We start from the raw sequence: 16,841 nt of genomic DNA on the forward strand, positions 1-16,841 counted from the left end.
AAGGACTGATAACCAGAATATATAGGAAACTTAAAAAGATAAACTCCCCTCAAATCAATGAACCAATAAATAAATGGGCAACTGAACTAAACAGAACTTTCTCAAAAGAAGAAATTAAAATGGCCAAAAAGCGCATGAAAAAATGCTCACCACATCTGGCCATAAAGGAAATGCAAATCAAAACCACACTAAGATTCTACCTCACCCCTGTTAGAATAGCTATCATCAAAAACACCACCAACACCAGGTGTTGATGAGGATGTGGAGAAGAAGGAACCCTCATACACTGCTGGTGGGAATGCAAGCTAGTACAGCCACTCTGGAAAACAATATGGAGGCTTCTTAAAAAACTAAACATAGATCTGCCATATGATCCAGCAATCCCACTCCTGGGGATATACCTAAGGGAATGTGACTCAGGTTACTCCAGAGGCACCTGCACACTCGTGTTCATTGCAGTGCTATTTACAATAGCCAAGTTATGGAAACAGCCAAGATGTCCCAGTACTGATGAATGGAATAAGAAAAATGTGGTATTTATACACAAGGGAATTTTACTCAGCCATTAAGAAGAATGAAATCTTATTCACAAGTAAATGGATGGAACTGGAGAACATCATCTTGAGCAAGGTTAGCCAGGCTTAGAAAAACAAAAATCATATGTTCTCCCTCATATGCGGACTTTAGATCTAGGGAAAATGCAGTAGGGTTGGACTTGGGTCACACGCTAAGTGAAGTTCACATATAGCAGGAATGGGGATAGATAGGAAACCCAAAACTTGAAAGTGTTTGATGTGCCCACTGCAGAGGAGCTAATACAGTAACCTTAAAATGACAGAGGTCAATATGGGTAAGTGACCGGGAAGTAGTGAAGAAGTCAGGTGGAGATGAATCAATTTGGGTTGTAATACACTTGTGCATGGAAGCAATGCTAGGAATCTCTCTGTATAACTATTATTATCTCAACTAGCAAAAATGCTTTGTCCTTCTTATTATTGCTCATATCTACTCTTCAACAAAATTGGAGAAAATGCCAGAACAGGTTCTGCCTGGAAGTGAGGGGGAGGTGGGGAGAGAGGGAGGGTCAGGGGCTGGGGTGAGAAATGGCCCAAATAATGTATGCATAAATGAATAAGTGAATACAGAAAAAATTTTTTTAAAAAAGTTTGGGTTCTGGATTGGCATTTACATCATGGTTTTTATCCCAAATAGTAACATTTAGTGGGGGGAAAATATACAGCACACAAAAGCACAATTACCTAAGGGCTTATTATTTTCTACGATGAATACTTGTGAAGTAAGCAGATTGATGGGTTTTTGTGGGGTGATGTAAAACATGGGTTAAGTTAATATAGATCTTCTTTAGGGATTGCTCTTTCTGGGGTAAGAGTGAAATCTCCTACTGGAAGTATCATATGGTTCGATTCTAAATCTTAGGGATTTTCTTGGCTTTATGACCAATCAGTTTATTTCCTCCTTGGAATTGTAAGATGTGTAAGTAACAAGTGTCATGTGATACACATCCATTTGGTCTGGAGGGACCCAATATCGGTGGTGGTGAGTCCTTGTAATGTAGGGAATATCCTCTCTCCACTAATGTGTAGATATCCTTTGCTGCTTCTGTGAGCATATTTTGTAGTTGGAGGCATTGTGTATGTGACCATTCAGCATTTATTTTACTTTGTATCATTTGTAATCTATAGTCAATCTGTGTGGTGGTATCTTGTAATTTAGAATCTAGATTCTTAATAAGGTCTGTGTTATGGTCAGTGATTGTTTTAATATGTGCAATTAGTGTGAGAGAATCCTGTAAGCTATGTGAAATCTGGTTAATGGATAGGGATGAGTGGTAGGTTAGGTCTTTTCATGCAAGTACTTCATCATGCACTTGTTTGATTGCAAAGCCTCCTGCCATGATCATTGATGCTAGTACTATTTCAAAAAACTGTAACAATTTTTGTCTTGATTTCTGTCTAATATATGGAAGAATATATATCAGAAATATATCTGATTCAAAGAACTGCATGCATTGTGGTAGAGTTTTCCTAACTGAAAAATCATTTGGGGAAAATCTTATTGCCCAGGCATGTATTTCTGGGTTAACTAGTATGGTAATTGGCATGGAGAATTGGGGTACCAGAAAGACACCCAGAAAGGGTGCTAGGTATATTAAATGTCCTGTTGGTAAAGTGTGTCTACGGGTATAGATTGCCTTCCAGTGGGCAGAAACCAAATGATGAGAGGTATTTTATCCTCCTCTGTAGAGGAAACGTGGTCCTACAGTGGTTTCCTATGTATTGCAATCTTTGAAGGTCATATGTTTTGTTATAATTGAAGTTAAGCCAGATAGCCAATGATATTGATTATGGGTTTCTTTTATGGACCATTCAATTTTGGTCCATGCTGCATTAAATGGTTGGTTGTATTAGATAGAAGTTGTATGGTACATAAGATTTAGGTATTCTGAATGTGAAGTCTAGGTTATGATAAGTGGAGCCAAGAAGGCTCCATAAATGATTTCTAGTTATTAACTTTAGTACAAGGTACTTTCCAATGCATTATCAGATCATGTGTAGATCTGCACCAGGAAGCATTTAATTTGGAAGGTTTTGTGTCTACGGATAGATATAATGGATAACATTGTAACCTTCCTTTATATATTTGCCTGTTGTCATGTTAACTTCATATTATTATAAGGTGTTCCATAATGGAAAGAATCGTAGGGGATGGAACCTGGTTGGCATGAGAAGATGCCACGTAGAGTTTGTAAGGGTTTCAAGGTAGGTTTAAAGTCTTGGAATGGCCAAGGTATGTAGAGATTTCTGGCAAGAAAGTGTTCCATGGTTGGCTGTTGCTGTTGTCTTTTGAGAAGCAGACTACATGTGGTATGTCATAAGTGGTAGTTGATTGGTCCACTAAGATAGTGGTTCCCTGGAAAATGACTGAATTTTTGTAATGGAGGTAGTATGAACGTTTGATGCTAAGTTGTGATTGAAAGGCTGGGCAATGGAGATGTTCCACCATTTGTTAGTATTGTAGTTAAATCAATAAAAGCAACTTTTGTAGTATATTTTGTTGGATCATCTTCCAAGGTTATGTCTTAATGTATTGATGTTCTATTGCAGATCATAGGGGTTACTGGGTATTCAATAGTGCAATAATTGCCAGATGTGGGAAGGTCTTTACAGATGATATTACCTAGTGTCTTCCATGTGTTAGGATTGAAACGGTCCTGTAAAGACATGTTGACATATAATTTGGAGTCATATAATTGAAGAAATGTCCTTGTTTTATTAGTTACTGTCTGCTATGAATTCTTTTTCTACACTGGTGTATGGTATACCTTGTTGTAGGGTATGGTGAATTATAGTAGGAGTCTTCCCATTTGCTTTCATTTGGAAGCATGTTAGGATTATTTGAAAGGGCATTGTCACATTCATTTGGAAGTCCCATGTGTCATTTAATAAAGTATATAGATCATATGAGATATACAAGCCTATTTTACAAAAGTGTGTTATGTTAGGGTATTGATGCAACATATTAAGAATTGACATGGGGTTGGTTAGTGCTTTCTGATCTAATTTTTTATGATCTTCTGCTATTGGGAGCAATAACCATTGTGGTATAGGGTCAGTAACTAATATAGGTGGTATACAATCTGACTGATCTAAATTGAGTAATGACTCCTTTTGAAAACCCCGTGGGTATACATAATCTGAGTTTCTAGTAAGGATTTTATCATAAGAAGGTACTTGGTTGCATCCAGTGATAGTATGTGTGGATAGTCAGGCTTCACCAAATATTGGTATTTTGGGGAAGCCTGTCACACACAACATTGTGATATTTTTGTTGTCATATAGATGAAGGGATATTATAGTCTGTATCATTACATCCCCAAGGTAATGGTATAGTTTCTTTTGGTGGGTCATAGTCAGGTTTAATTGTGGGGAAACTGGGTTTGGTAGTGGTGGGGATAGGAGCAGAGAGAGGGGCTCCTCTTTATCCTCCTCTTTACCAATGGAGCCTTCATAGTCTACATGGTCCACATTGTCTATCATAGAATACCAGAAATCACAGTATCCTTCCATGAAATTGGATTGATCTCTTAATTTCTGACAAGTCAGAAAGTCTCCTCCCATGAAGGAGGAGACTTGGGAGATTATGATTGGGCCTTCTGTGATATTATTCATTCCAAATAATATATTTGTGAATGTACATTTTTGGGAGGATTCATCCTTTTTTTCCCCAGTGTTTGCCAATTGGTAATATAGGCTCTCTTTGTTAGTCGTGTTTTCTGATATTCTGGGATTAGTGGACATATGTTAAGGTCCTGTGATGTCATGGCAGAGCCATCTGTAAAATAGTGTGCCAGATCTGCAAGTTGATTATGCTTGATGTAAGTATTGATACATTTGGTGTATATCCATCCCTCCTTGGAAAATTGCCTGTATGAGAGAGTTATAAGTAAAATTATTTCTAAACATATATTGGTAGTGTTTGGTGTCATTGACAAGGATATAGAAGGGTGCTTTGTCAAATCCTCCATATATGTATTGAGTAGTATATGTTGTAACAGAAAGTCTGGGAATTGTTTTGAGGAGTTTTTTCCTAATAGTTGTCATCATAGTAGTAATAGAAGTGAGGGAAGTAGTAGAACTAACAGTAGACCTGTCAATAGGATCAGAAATACTACGAGCACTAGGAGTGTCAGGAATACTAGGAGTAGCAGGAGTCTTGGAAGTGATAGCAGAAAGGAAGGAGGTATAGATGGTTAAGGTAAACAGTATGGGTATCCACATCTTGGGTTAAAGATCTAAAGAGCAGTTTATAATTATCAATGAAGTTCATGATTTTGTATACTAGTAGGAAAGAACCTATTCCTATCCAAATAAGAGGAAGTATTATGAAAATGGGGAGTAACATATATAGATATAAAGTTACAATTAATATAGAATAATTCTGTAGAGGCATAAAGTTCAGTGTTCTTCAAAGGGGAAGAAATTCTTAAAATGAAGCAATATGTTATATTTATCTATCATGATATAAATGCTAAAGCATATAAAAATTGCTATAGCAAAAAAGAGTCCTAATCACACAGGAAAATGCTGACATGTGAAAATACCTTAGTAGGGTTGGTATCTAGTATTAAATCTTCTTCCTTTGGGATCAATGTTTCTATATCCTGGATCGAGTTTTTGTTGATAGATGGTACATTGTGGCCTACAAATCAATGGTCCAGTGAATGGGTGTGGTTTTGGTATTGGTAGATTCTGCATGATGTGATGTGTAGAAGTCTAAAGATGATCCTGGTGATCTGGTCTATAGCATAGGTATTCAGACAATGCTTCAAATACATTGTAGTATTGAAATACAAAGTACTACTAGGAGTAGTTTCAAGTGTGACATGGTATATCCTGGAATTTCTGGGAAAGCTGTGTGGGTTAGTAGATATTTCTTGGTATTGGTAGTATCCATCAGATTAATTTGGAGTCTATGAAGCAGATGGTGTGCTTTGTGACCATGTTGCAGTCATTGGAAATTCTGGTGGTGTTTTTTGAAACACAGTTGCAATTACCACAGTTGTAATGTCCAATGGTGGGGACTGAGAGGATGATGATGAAGATGAGCATATAATGCATGTGAAATTCTGGAAAAAGAGATATGGGTCCATCTGGTGGTAATGTTCCATTTTGTTACTTGGAGATTTCCTTTCTTCTTAGTAGTTCAGTAGGTTTTCATTCACCATGTGTGATGATTTCCTGTGGAAAAACAGAAGTATTATCTTTTACTTTAGCATAAGTTTTATAAGGTGTATCTGTCTTTTTAGGGTCTTCCATTAGATTATTGAAGAGCCAGTCTACCTTTTTTATGAGGTTTCCTCAAATGGTGATGCTCTATTTAATCTTGGCCTTGAGTTTAGTTCATATGCTGCTGGATTAAGCATTGTCTGGAAATCAGTTTTGTTAATACTTGCTAGTTTCAACTTTAATAATCCATTCCATTTCTCAATGTTACCTGATATAATAGGATTATATGGGGGGTGGAAGTTCCATTGTATGTCCACATTTTTTGCAAAAGTTTGTACTAATTGTTCCATAAAGTGGGTACCTTGATCTGATTCTACAAAGGAAGGAATGCCAAAGCATGACATCCAGGTCCATAAGACTTTTATAGTAGAGTTTTTGTTTGGAGTGCTGGTGGCTATTGCCATCCCCAGTCCTGTATGAGTATCAACCATGATGCAAGCATACTTATTATTGTATTGTGTAAGTGGGCCAGTAAAGTCTCCTTGGATCATGAAATTGAAGAAGTGGGCTTTGTAATATGTTGATTTTTCAATATTTTTGTATTTGGTTGGCTTATTGGCATATTCTGGACATTTAAAAATTGCTCTTTGAAGCTTGTTATATGGAACATCTAAATTTCTACTTGTTAACCTTTCATGTAGTGAGTGGCCCCTTAGGTATCCTAGTTCTTTGTGTAGGTTGAGTATATCTTCTGGGTTGAATTGAAAATATGGTAGTATTTTTTTTCTTTTTCTAGTTTCAGTTTTGGAGATCTTTGTTCTGTGATTTTTCCATGTATTATTTTCTTGTCTTTATTTCTTTTTAATTTTGGATTAGGGAAGTTATTCTCTATAATTTCCCATTCATTAGCATCTTCAATGTCTGTCCCGACATTTTTTGGAAAAAGAGACAGGTATTCAAAGCATGAGTGTTCAAACATGGGTCATTTAAATAAGCAGATCATCAATGGTTAATATATTCAACTGGAGGCCTAGAGGCAAAGATATTCAGTGATTAAGTGGCCCACAACATCTTATAGCTTTTCTTCCATAGAAGACAAAGCTCATTTAAAAAGTCTCAGGTATTTTCAATGGTTTCTGAATTATCTGTAGGAAGCTCTGACTTAGTTGTATAGAGTTTGATATGTGTCCACCATTAAATCCAGATCATGTTTATATCAAAATTTATGTTAAGCAAAGCCAAATTACTTGACCTTTGGTCTGCCAAAGTGTTCCTCAAGTATGCTTTGAGACACTTTCGTCCATTTTCATAGTGCTCATTCTCAACCTTCATCACAGGAAGAATACACAGTACTTTTAACAAGGCATACACATTGGGGAAAAACTTGATGACAGGCAGATGGAGAGCTTCATAAATGGTAGATGGAAGCTCTATATCTTTCCCTCTGGGTTCCACTTAATTCTCCAACAATGAAGCTCAGCTGAGAGTGTGTCAGGATTGGGTAAATCACTTCTGTACATGTCAGCATGGTGTTCCTCTGATGTGTCGAATTTGAGCTGTCCCATGACTGAAGGTACCAGAGAAAATCATTTAAAAGCTTTGAGGTGCTGTTCTGAGAATATATTTTTAAGTTCCTGAATAACATGCTCCACTCTTGGAACACTTAGAGTTTCTTTATAGTAACTCTCAGAGCTTAGCTGAGAGTCCAAGTTACCTTGCTGGGCCCTATGGAATTTCCCAGGAAGTGTCATCTGAGTATCATTTATTTACCAAATTTGTGGCTTCCTCAAACCAAAACTCATGATAAACTTCAATATTTTCCATCACTTCATTGAGAGAATGTAGCACTGCAGTCAAGCTACTGATGGCAAAGAAAACAGCAGAAGTGTCCCTGGAGATTTTTCCCAAAGGCTCTTGTAAAAGAAGACATTTTTAAGAACAATGGTAACAATAAAATAAAAATCTGTCACTGCACTGCACAGTACAAATGCTCAGCCAGCTATACAGTTATTACATCTAATATTTGTGTCACTGTTTATACTATCTAAGCATAATACAAGTGCTTGCAGGAGGTCCACTAAAATTTCAAAAGCATCATGCCTGCCTGTCCACTGAGAATGGCAAATTTCCTCCAGCTTTACCCCATTCTTCACTATTCTGAAAAAGAACAGAAATGACATTGTCATGTTCTAAAAGCAGTTGCGGTGACCGAAGGAAAAAAGAACAAACTTCCTCCATTGTTCCTACTGAGATGGACACTCCCACCACAGGGACTGATTTGGCCAACCACATATTTAAGGCACAGGAAGAGCAGAGTGTGTAGATAGCTTGGGGATATTTCTCTAAAAGTCTAGAAGCAACAACTTTCATTTTGGAAGAAACTCCACTGGAAACAATGACAATACTCCATATTTAGTCCCCACTTCTCAGTTATCATAGTGTGAAATTTCACAGTGAAAATTTCTGCATCAGCTTCATAAGGCAGGAAGCCCATAGATTCCTCTCTCAGGTTATGGGATTCATCAACAAATCTCACCAACACGGGTAGATGCTCTTCCTCTGCTATGTCCACCACATCATTGGTGATAATGGAAAAGAAGGGTGAGTCTCTCACTTCCCTGAGGGTTTCTTCCCAAATGCAGCTCTCACAGATCTCTAGCATCTGCTTTCTGTGGTGTTTTATAACAGAACAATGTGTTAACTGCTGTGGTCTCAAAGCGCCTTCTCAGGTCTTCACCAGAATTTATCCGCATTTTAACAGTGCCTGAAAGTTATCAAGAGTAAAGAGACCTTCTGGGATTTCATCAGCCTCATGCCCATCAAGAGGTATGTTTTGTTTTTCCATAGAATCAAAATTTCAAATAAAGACTTCAGGTATTTGTTTTCTTTCTCTTCAAGGGTTAAAGGCAAAATGTCTTCATCCTGCTGGTCAGCTCTTTTTGCACTGGGTTTCTGAGCACTGCTGGTGTTTGTTTATTTATGTTTTTGTTCCTGTTCAGAAGTTTCATCAATTTTTTTCTGTTTCAGTGTCCTGATTTCATCTTCACTCAATTCTTTTATTTGTTTCTGTGTCTACTATGTGGATTGTTCAAATGACTGGTAAGATCAAATATTGTTGGTATTGCATTATCTTGAAGAACTGTCCTATAAGGACTAGTTGTATAGATCATGGAGGTTTCAAAGTGTTTGTCACATAGTCGATAATGTTTATTTAGTTGATCAGGTGTTTTATCTTCTAAGTCTGCTCTCCTACAATTCTCCACCCACTTCTGGTATCTGGCCGGTCCCCTGGGAACCTGAAGGAGGCCAGGTCTGACTGTGTGCTCTTCTGTGCGCAGTTGGGAGCTCTGCAGAAGTTCAGTATCGTTGCCCACCTGCCAGCTGACCCAGCCCTCCCCTCCCTGCCTCCTCAAGCCGTCTGCCCATTGGACCAGGGAGGGGATTATTTTTTCTTTTCTTTCATTTTAAAATTTCTTTTATTCATATGTGCATACAATGTTTGGGTCATTTCTCCCACCTTCCCCCTGCCCACTTTCTTTCCCCCCCTTTCCTCTCCCCCCATCCCCTCGCTACCAGGCAGAAAATATTTTGCCTTATCTCTAATTTTGTTGAAGAGAGAGTATAAATAATAATAGGAAGGAACAAGGGTTTTGCTAGTTGAGATAAGGATAGCTATACAGGGAGTTGACTCGCATTGATTTCCTGTGCAAGTGTGTTACCTTCTAGGCTAATTCTTCTTGATCTAACCTTTTCTCTAGTTCTTGGTCCCCTTCTCCTATTGGCCAGTGTCGCTTTAAAGTTTCTGCATTAATTCTTTTGCATTGAGGACATTGAATGCTATCTTGGTTTTTTTTGGGTTTCTTGCCTATCCTCATACTTCACTTGTGTGCTCTCACCTCATCATGTGATCAAAGTCCAATTCCCTTGTTGTGTTTGCCCTTGATCTAAAGTCCGCATATGAGGGAGAACATATGATTTTTGGTTTTCTGGGCCAGGCTAACCTTGCTCATGATGATGTTCTCCAGTTCCATCCATTTACGTGCAAATGATAAGACTTCATTCTTCTTCATGGCTGCATAAAATTCCATTGTGTATAAATACCACATTTTCTTCATCCATTCATCAATAGTGGGGCATCTTGGCTGTTTCCATAACTTGGCTATTGTGAATAGTCTTGCAATAAACATGGGTGTGCAAGTGCCTTTGGAGTAACCTGTGTCATATTCCTTTGTGTATATCCCCAAGAGTGGTATTGCTGGATCAGATCTATGTTTAGATTTTTAAGAAGCCTCCAAATTTTTTTTCAGAGTGGTTGTACTAGTTTGCATTCCCACCAGCAGTGTATAAGGGTTCCTTTTCCCCTACATCCTTGCCAACACCTGTTGTTGGTGGTGTTGCTAATAATGGCTATTCTAACAGGGGTGAGGGGCAATCTTAGTGTGGTTTTGATTTGCATTTCCTTAATGGCTAGAGATGGTGAGCATTTTTTCATGTGTATTTTGGCCATTTGAATTTCTTCTTTTGAGAAAGTTCTGTTTAGTTCTCTTGCCCATTTCTTTATTGGTTCATTAATTTTGGGAGAATTTAGTTTTTTGAGTTCCCTATATGTTCTGGTTATGGTCCCTATATGTTCTGGTTATCAGTCCTTTGTGTGATGTGTAGCTGGCAAATATTTTCTCCCACTCTGTGGGTGATCTCTTCAGTTTAAAGACCATTTCTTTTGTTGAGCAGAAGCTTTTTAGTTTTATGAAGTACCATTAGTCTATGCTATCTCTTAGTTGCTGAGCTGCTGGGGTTCCATTGAGAAAGTTCTTACCTATACCTATTAATTCCAGAGTATTTCCTACTCTTTCCTGTACCAACTTTAGAGTTTGGGGTCTGATATTAAGGTCCTTGACCCATTTTGAGTTAATATTGGTATAGGGTGATAAGCATGGATCTAGTTTCAGCTTTTTGCAGATGGAAAACCAGTTTTCCCAGCAGTTTTTGTTGAAGAGGCTGTCTTTTCTCTATCGTATTTTTTAGTACCTTTGTCAAAGATCAGTTGGTTATAGTTCTGTGACTTCATATTCTGGTCCTCTATTCTGTTCCACTGGTCTTCATGTCTGTTTTTGTGCCAGTACCAAGCTGTTTTTATTGCTGTTGCTTTGTAATATACTTTGAAGTCAGGTATTGTGATACCTCCAAAATTGTTCTTTTTGCTGAGTATTCCCTTGGCTTTTGTGGCCCCTTGTGTTTCTAAATGAATTTAATGGTAGATTTTTCAATCTCTTTGATGAATGTCATTGGGATTTTGATGGGAATTGTATTAAACATGTAGATTGCTTTTGGGAATATAGCCATTTTTACTATGTTGATTCTACAATCCATAAGCATGGGAGATCTCTCCACTTTCTATAGTCTGCCTCAATCTCTTTCTTCAGGAGTTTATAGTTTTCCTTGTTGAGGTCATTCACATCTTTTGTTAAGTTTACTCTTAGGTATTTTATTTTATTTTATTTGGTCTATTGTAAATGGAATTGTTTTCATATATTCTTTCTCAGTTTTTTCATTATTATTGTATAGAAATGCTAATGATCTTTCTATGTCGATTTTATATCCTGCTACCTTGCTATCACTGTTGATGGTGTCTAGGAGTTTTGGAGTAGAGTTTTTTGGGTCTTTAAGGTATAGGATCATGTCATCTGCAAATAGGGATATTTTGACAGTTTCTTTACCTATTTGTATTCCTTTTATTCCTTCTTCTTGCCTAATTGCTCTGGCTAGGAATTCCAGTACTATGTTGAATAATCTAATGGTTCCTGATTTTAGAGGGAATGGTTTCAGTTTTTCACTGTTAAGTATAATGCTGGCTGTAGGTTTGTCATATATAGCTTTTATAATATTGAGGTATTTTCCTTCTATTCCTAGTTTTCTTAGAGCTTTTATCATAAAATGGTGTTGGATCTTATTAAAGGCTATTTCTGCTGATCAAAGGGTTTTTGTCTTTGCTTCTGTTAATGTGGTTTATTTTGTTTATTGATTTTCGTATGTGGAACCACCCCTGCATCCCTGGGATGAAGCCTACTTGGTTGTGGTGAATGATCTTTTTGATGTGCTGTTGAATTCGGTTTGCCATTATTTTACTGAGGATTTTTGAATCAATGTTCATGAAGGAGATGGGCCTATAGTTCTCTTTTTTGGAGATATGTTTGCCTGGTTTTGGGATAAGTGTAATACTGGCTTCATAAAATGTGTTAGGCAGTTTTCCTTCCCTTTCTATTTCATGGAACAGTTTAAGGAGGGTTGGTATCAGTTCTTTTTTAAAGGTCTGATAGAATTCAGCAGAGAATCCATCAGGTCCTGGACTTTTCTTTTTGGGGAGACTCTTGATTGCTGCTTCAATTTCATTTTGTATTATAGGTCTATTCAGGTGATTAACTTCCTCTTGGTTCAGTTTTGGATGATCATATGTATCTAGAAATCTGTCCATTTCTTTTAGATTTTCAAATTTATTTGAATATAGGTTCTAAAATTAGTCTCTGATGATTTCCTGGACTTCCATGGTGTTTGTTGTTATCTCCCCTTTTGCATTCCTGATTCTACTAATTTGGGTTTTTTCTCTCCTCATTTTAGTCAGGGTTGCCAGGGGTCTACTGATCTTGTTTATTTTTTCAAAGAACCAACTTTTTGTTTCATTAATTCTTTGTATGGTTTTTTTTTGTTTCTATTTCATTGGTTTCAGGTCTTATGTTTATTATTTCTCTCCTTCTATTTGTTTTGGGATTTGCTTGTTCTTGTTTTTCTAGGAGTTTGAGATGTATCATTAGGTCATTGATTTGGGATCTTTCAATCTTTTTAAAATATGCACTCATGGTTTTAAACTTTCCTCTCAGGACTGCCTTTGCTGTGTCCCATAGGTTCTGGTAGGTTGTGTTTTCATTTTCATTGACTTCCAGGAACTTTTTAATTTCCTCTTTTATTTCATCAATGACCCATTGTTCATTAAGCAATGAGTTATTTAGTTTCCAGCTGTTTGCATGCTTTTTGTCTTTACTTTTGTTGTTGAGTTCTACTTTTACTGCATTGTGATCAGATAGTATACACGGTATAATTTCTATTTTCTTCTATTTGCTGAGGCTTGCTTTGTGCCCTAGGATATGATCTATTTTGGAGAAGGTTCCATGGGCTGCTGAGAAGAATGTATATTGTGTAGAAGTTGGATGAAATGTTCTGTAGACATCAACTAGGTCCATTTGATCTATTGTATATTTTAGATCTTGGATTTCTTTATTGATTTTTTTATTTGGATGACCTATCTATTGATGATAATGGGGTATTAACGTCTCCCACAACCACTGTGTTGGTGTTTATATATGCTTTTAGGTCCTTCAGGGTATGTTTGATGAAATTGGGTGCGTTGACATTGGGTGCATACAGGTTGATAATTATTATTTCCTTTTGGTCTATTTCCCCTTTTATTAGTATGGAATGTCCTTCTTTATCTCGTTTGATCAATGTAGGTTTGAAGTCTACTTTGTCAGAGATAAGTATTGCTACTCCTGCCTGTTTTCGGGGGCTATTGGCTTGGTAAATCTTCTTCCAGCCTTTCATCCTAAGCCTATGCTTATTTCTGTCAATGAGATGGGTCTCCTGTAAGCAACAAATTGTTGGATCTTCCCTTTTAATCCATTTCATCAAGCAGTGCCTTTTGATGGGTGAATTAAGTCCATTAACATTAAGTGTTAGTACTGATAGGTATGTGGTGATTCCTGTCATTTAGTTGTCTTAGTTCTTTGAAGGTTTGATTGTGTGTACCTAAGTTAAGGTTACTCTTTACTTTCTTGCTTTTTATTTTCCTGTGGTTTGGTGCTGCCTGCCCTTTCATGGTTAAGTTGGGTTTCACTTTCTGTGTGCAGAATCCTTTGAAGAATCTTTTGTAGTGGTGGCTTTGTGGTCTCATATTGTTTTAGTTTCTGCTTATCATGGAAGACTTTTATTGCTCCATCTATCTTGAATGATAGTTTTGCTGGGTAGAGTATCCTGGGGTTGAAGTTATTTTCATTCAGTGCCTGGAAGATCTCACCCCAAGCTCTTCTTGCTTTTAATGTTTCTGTTGAGAAGTCTGCTGCGATTTTGATGGGTTTACCTTTGTATGTTATGTGTTTTTTCTCTCTTACAGCCTTCAATATTCTTTCTGTAGTTTCTGAACTTGTTGTTTTAATGATGATATGTTGTGGGGTAGTTCTATTTTGATCTGGTCTGTTTGGTGTCCTGGAGGCCTCTTGCATCTGTATGGTCATAGCTCTTTCTAGATTTTGGAAAATTTCTGTTATTATTTTGTTGAATATATTATACATTCCCTTTGCTTGCACCTCTTCTCCTTCTTCAATGCCCATGATTCTCAGATTTGGTCTTTTGATGGAGTTGGTGAGTTCTTGCATTTTCTTTTCACAGGTCTTGGGTTGTTTAACTAATAGTTCTTCAGTTTTTCCTTTAATTACCATTTCATCTTCAAGTTCTGAAATTCTGTCTTCTCTTTGTTCTATTCTGCTGGATTGGCCTTCCATTTTGTTTTGCAAGTCTGTTTCATTCTTTTTTCTGAGGTTTTCCATATCCTGGGTTTTTTCCTCTTTAATATTGTCTATTTTTGTCCAGAGTTCATTTATCTCTTTATTAATCATGTTCTTTGTTTCACTTTGGTGTTTATACAGTGCTTTTATGCTTTCCTTTATTTCTTCTTTTGCTTTTTTGAATTCTGTATTTTTGTTGTCTTGGAATTTCTTGAGTGTCTCCTGTACATTTTGGTTGACCATATTGAGTATCATCTCTATAAAATTTTCATTGAGTACCTGTAGTATTTCTTCTTTTAGATTATTCTTGTGGGCTTCATTGGGTTCTTTGACATAGTTTATCTTCATTTTGTTGGAGTCTGGATCTGAGTATCTGTTTTCTTCATTTCCCTCTGGTTCCTGTACTAATTTTTTGCCTTGGGGAAACTGGTTTCCCTGTTTTTTCTGTCTTCCCGTCATTGCCCTTGGTGTTGTTATTGTCCCTGTACTGTGTGCAATTAAGTGTTTTCTAGCTTGGAATAATAGCATTTGTGATATTTAGAATGGAAGAGTGAGAGGAGATGTAAAGTAAAGAAGTGAAAGGAAAAGGTAAAAACAAACAAGTAGAAAAAAAAAGAATCAAACAAAAAAAGTTTCAAAGATATAAACAGGGAGAGATAGTGTCTTAATCAACTGTAAGGGACACAGGCATTAGAGATGCAGAGTAGGTTGTCAATAAAAATAAAAAAACATAAATAAAATAAATGAAAAAAGAAAGAAAAATGAATAAATAAAAATATAAAAAAAACTACAAGTTCATATGCAATAAAGTTTCAATCTTAATAATTTTGGTGTTCATCCCTCAGCCTGCAATCTTGGAGATGGTGCCTCAGAAGTAATTCTGTGGTTGTCTCATCAAACGGGAAAAAAACTGGAAAAAACAAAATAAAACAAAACTGCACAAAACAAAAAGAAAACCCACAAAGTGTCCCAAGTTCAAATGCAATACAGTTTCAGTAAGTTTTTCAGCATGCAGGTGTAGTTTGGTTGTTGTCTCATCAAAGGTAGGAAGAGAGAGAGAAAAAAAAAGAGTCTGGAGACTGTTCTGTGAACGGCTATCTGTGGCTGTCGCTCGCCTGCCCGCTGCTGTCAGCCTGCTGTTGCTGGAGGCTTTATTTATTTATATCTCAGGAGTGAGCTTAACACTCACCTGGCCTCCCAGGCTTTGTTTACTCAGAGTTTTCCTGTGTGTGGGCCTCTGCTACAAGCTTTCCCCTTTTCAAGCACACTGGTGGAGGTGACACTGCACCCACTTTCTCAGGCAGGCATGTTTATTTACAGCTCACATGGGAAGTAGACCTTCTCCTCTCTCCTGTGGAGCTTTCCTCCCACTGCCACTTTTACATCTTTCCCGCTCCTGATTGCTGGGCGTGTGCCACTGCTCCTGCCTTTTCCGGCTGGCATGTTTATTTACAGTTCACATGGGAAGTGGTCTTCCTCCCTCTCCTGTGGAGTTTTCCTCTCTCTGCCACTTTTACAAGCTTTCCCGCTCCTGGTTGCTGGGCGTATGCTGCTGCTCCTGCCTTCTCCAGCCCGGCTTGTTTATTTACAGTTCTGTGAAGGATTCTCCTCCCCACCTCTTCGGTGTTCAGAGCACCCTACCCTCTTTGCTACGTGTCTTTTTTGTTATTGCTTATTATTCAGTTTCTTTTTTTTCCTTGGGTGGTGGTCGGTCTGTCCAGAGAGCTATGCTGATCTGGCACAGGGTTGTCTGTGGGAGTACTGCATACCGCTTAGCTGACCTTGTGGTCTGCGTCTTCCCAAGCTGTCTGGACAATGGCGTCTGGTGGCGGTGCAGGAGTCCTCCTGGTTTCTCCATTTAATGTGAGGTGGAGATGCTCTGCACAGGCTGAAGGTGTGAAGGAGTCAAAGTTTTGCCTTTTCTTGGTGGTTTTTTCCTGTAAGGTGTATCTCCAGCATCTCTCCAAGATTTTACTTTAGGAGGCACGCTTTCTGCTTCCTCCCTCTAGCTGCCATTTTGGAATTCTCCTCTTTCAGTCTTTTTAATATATGCACTCATGGCTATAAACTTTCCTCTCAGGACTGCCTTTGCCGTGTTCATAAGTTCCGGTATGTTATGTTTTCATTTTCATTGACTTCCAGGAACATTTTAATTTCCTCCTTTGTTTCATCAATGACCCACTGTTCATTAAGCAATGAGTTGTTTAGTTTACAGCTGTTTGCATGTTTTTTGACTTTATTTTTGTTTCTGAGTTCTCGTTTTAATGCATTGTGATCAGATAGAATGCAAGGTATAATTTCTATTTTCTTATATTTGCTGTGCTAGCTTTGTACCCTAGCATATGATCTATTTTGGAGATGGTTCCGTGGGCTGATGACAAAAATTTATATTGTGTAGAAGTTGGATGAAGTGTTCTGTAGACATCAACTAGGCCCATTTGATCTATGGTATGTTTTAGATCTAGGAAATCTTTATCGAATTTTTGTTTGGATGACCTATCTATTGCTGATAATGGGGTGTTAAAGTCTTCCACAACCACTG

General features: G+C 37.5%; 1 pseudogene; it reads right to left on the bottom strand.

Moving 5' to 3' along the window:
* Positions 1 to 6,863: 6,863 nt before the first annotated feature.
* Positions 6,864 to 8,592, bottom strand: LOC109702749 (52 kDa repressor of the inhibitor of the protein kinase-like; annotated as a pseudogene).
* Between the last annotated feature and the right edge of the window lie 8,249 nt (positions 8,593 to 16,841).

The sequence above is a fragment of the Castor canadensis genome, chromosome 2 (assembly GCF_047511655.1).
Source record: "Castor canadensis chromosome 2, mCasCan1.hap1v2, whole genome shotgun sequence".
Taxonomy (NCBI): Eukaryota; Metazoa; Chordata; class Mammalia; order Rodentia; family Castoridae; genus Castor; species Castor canadensis.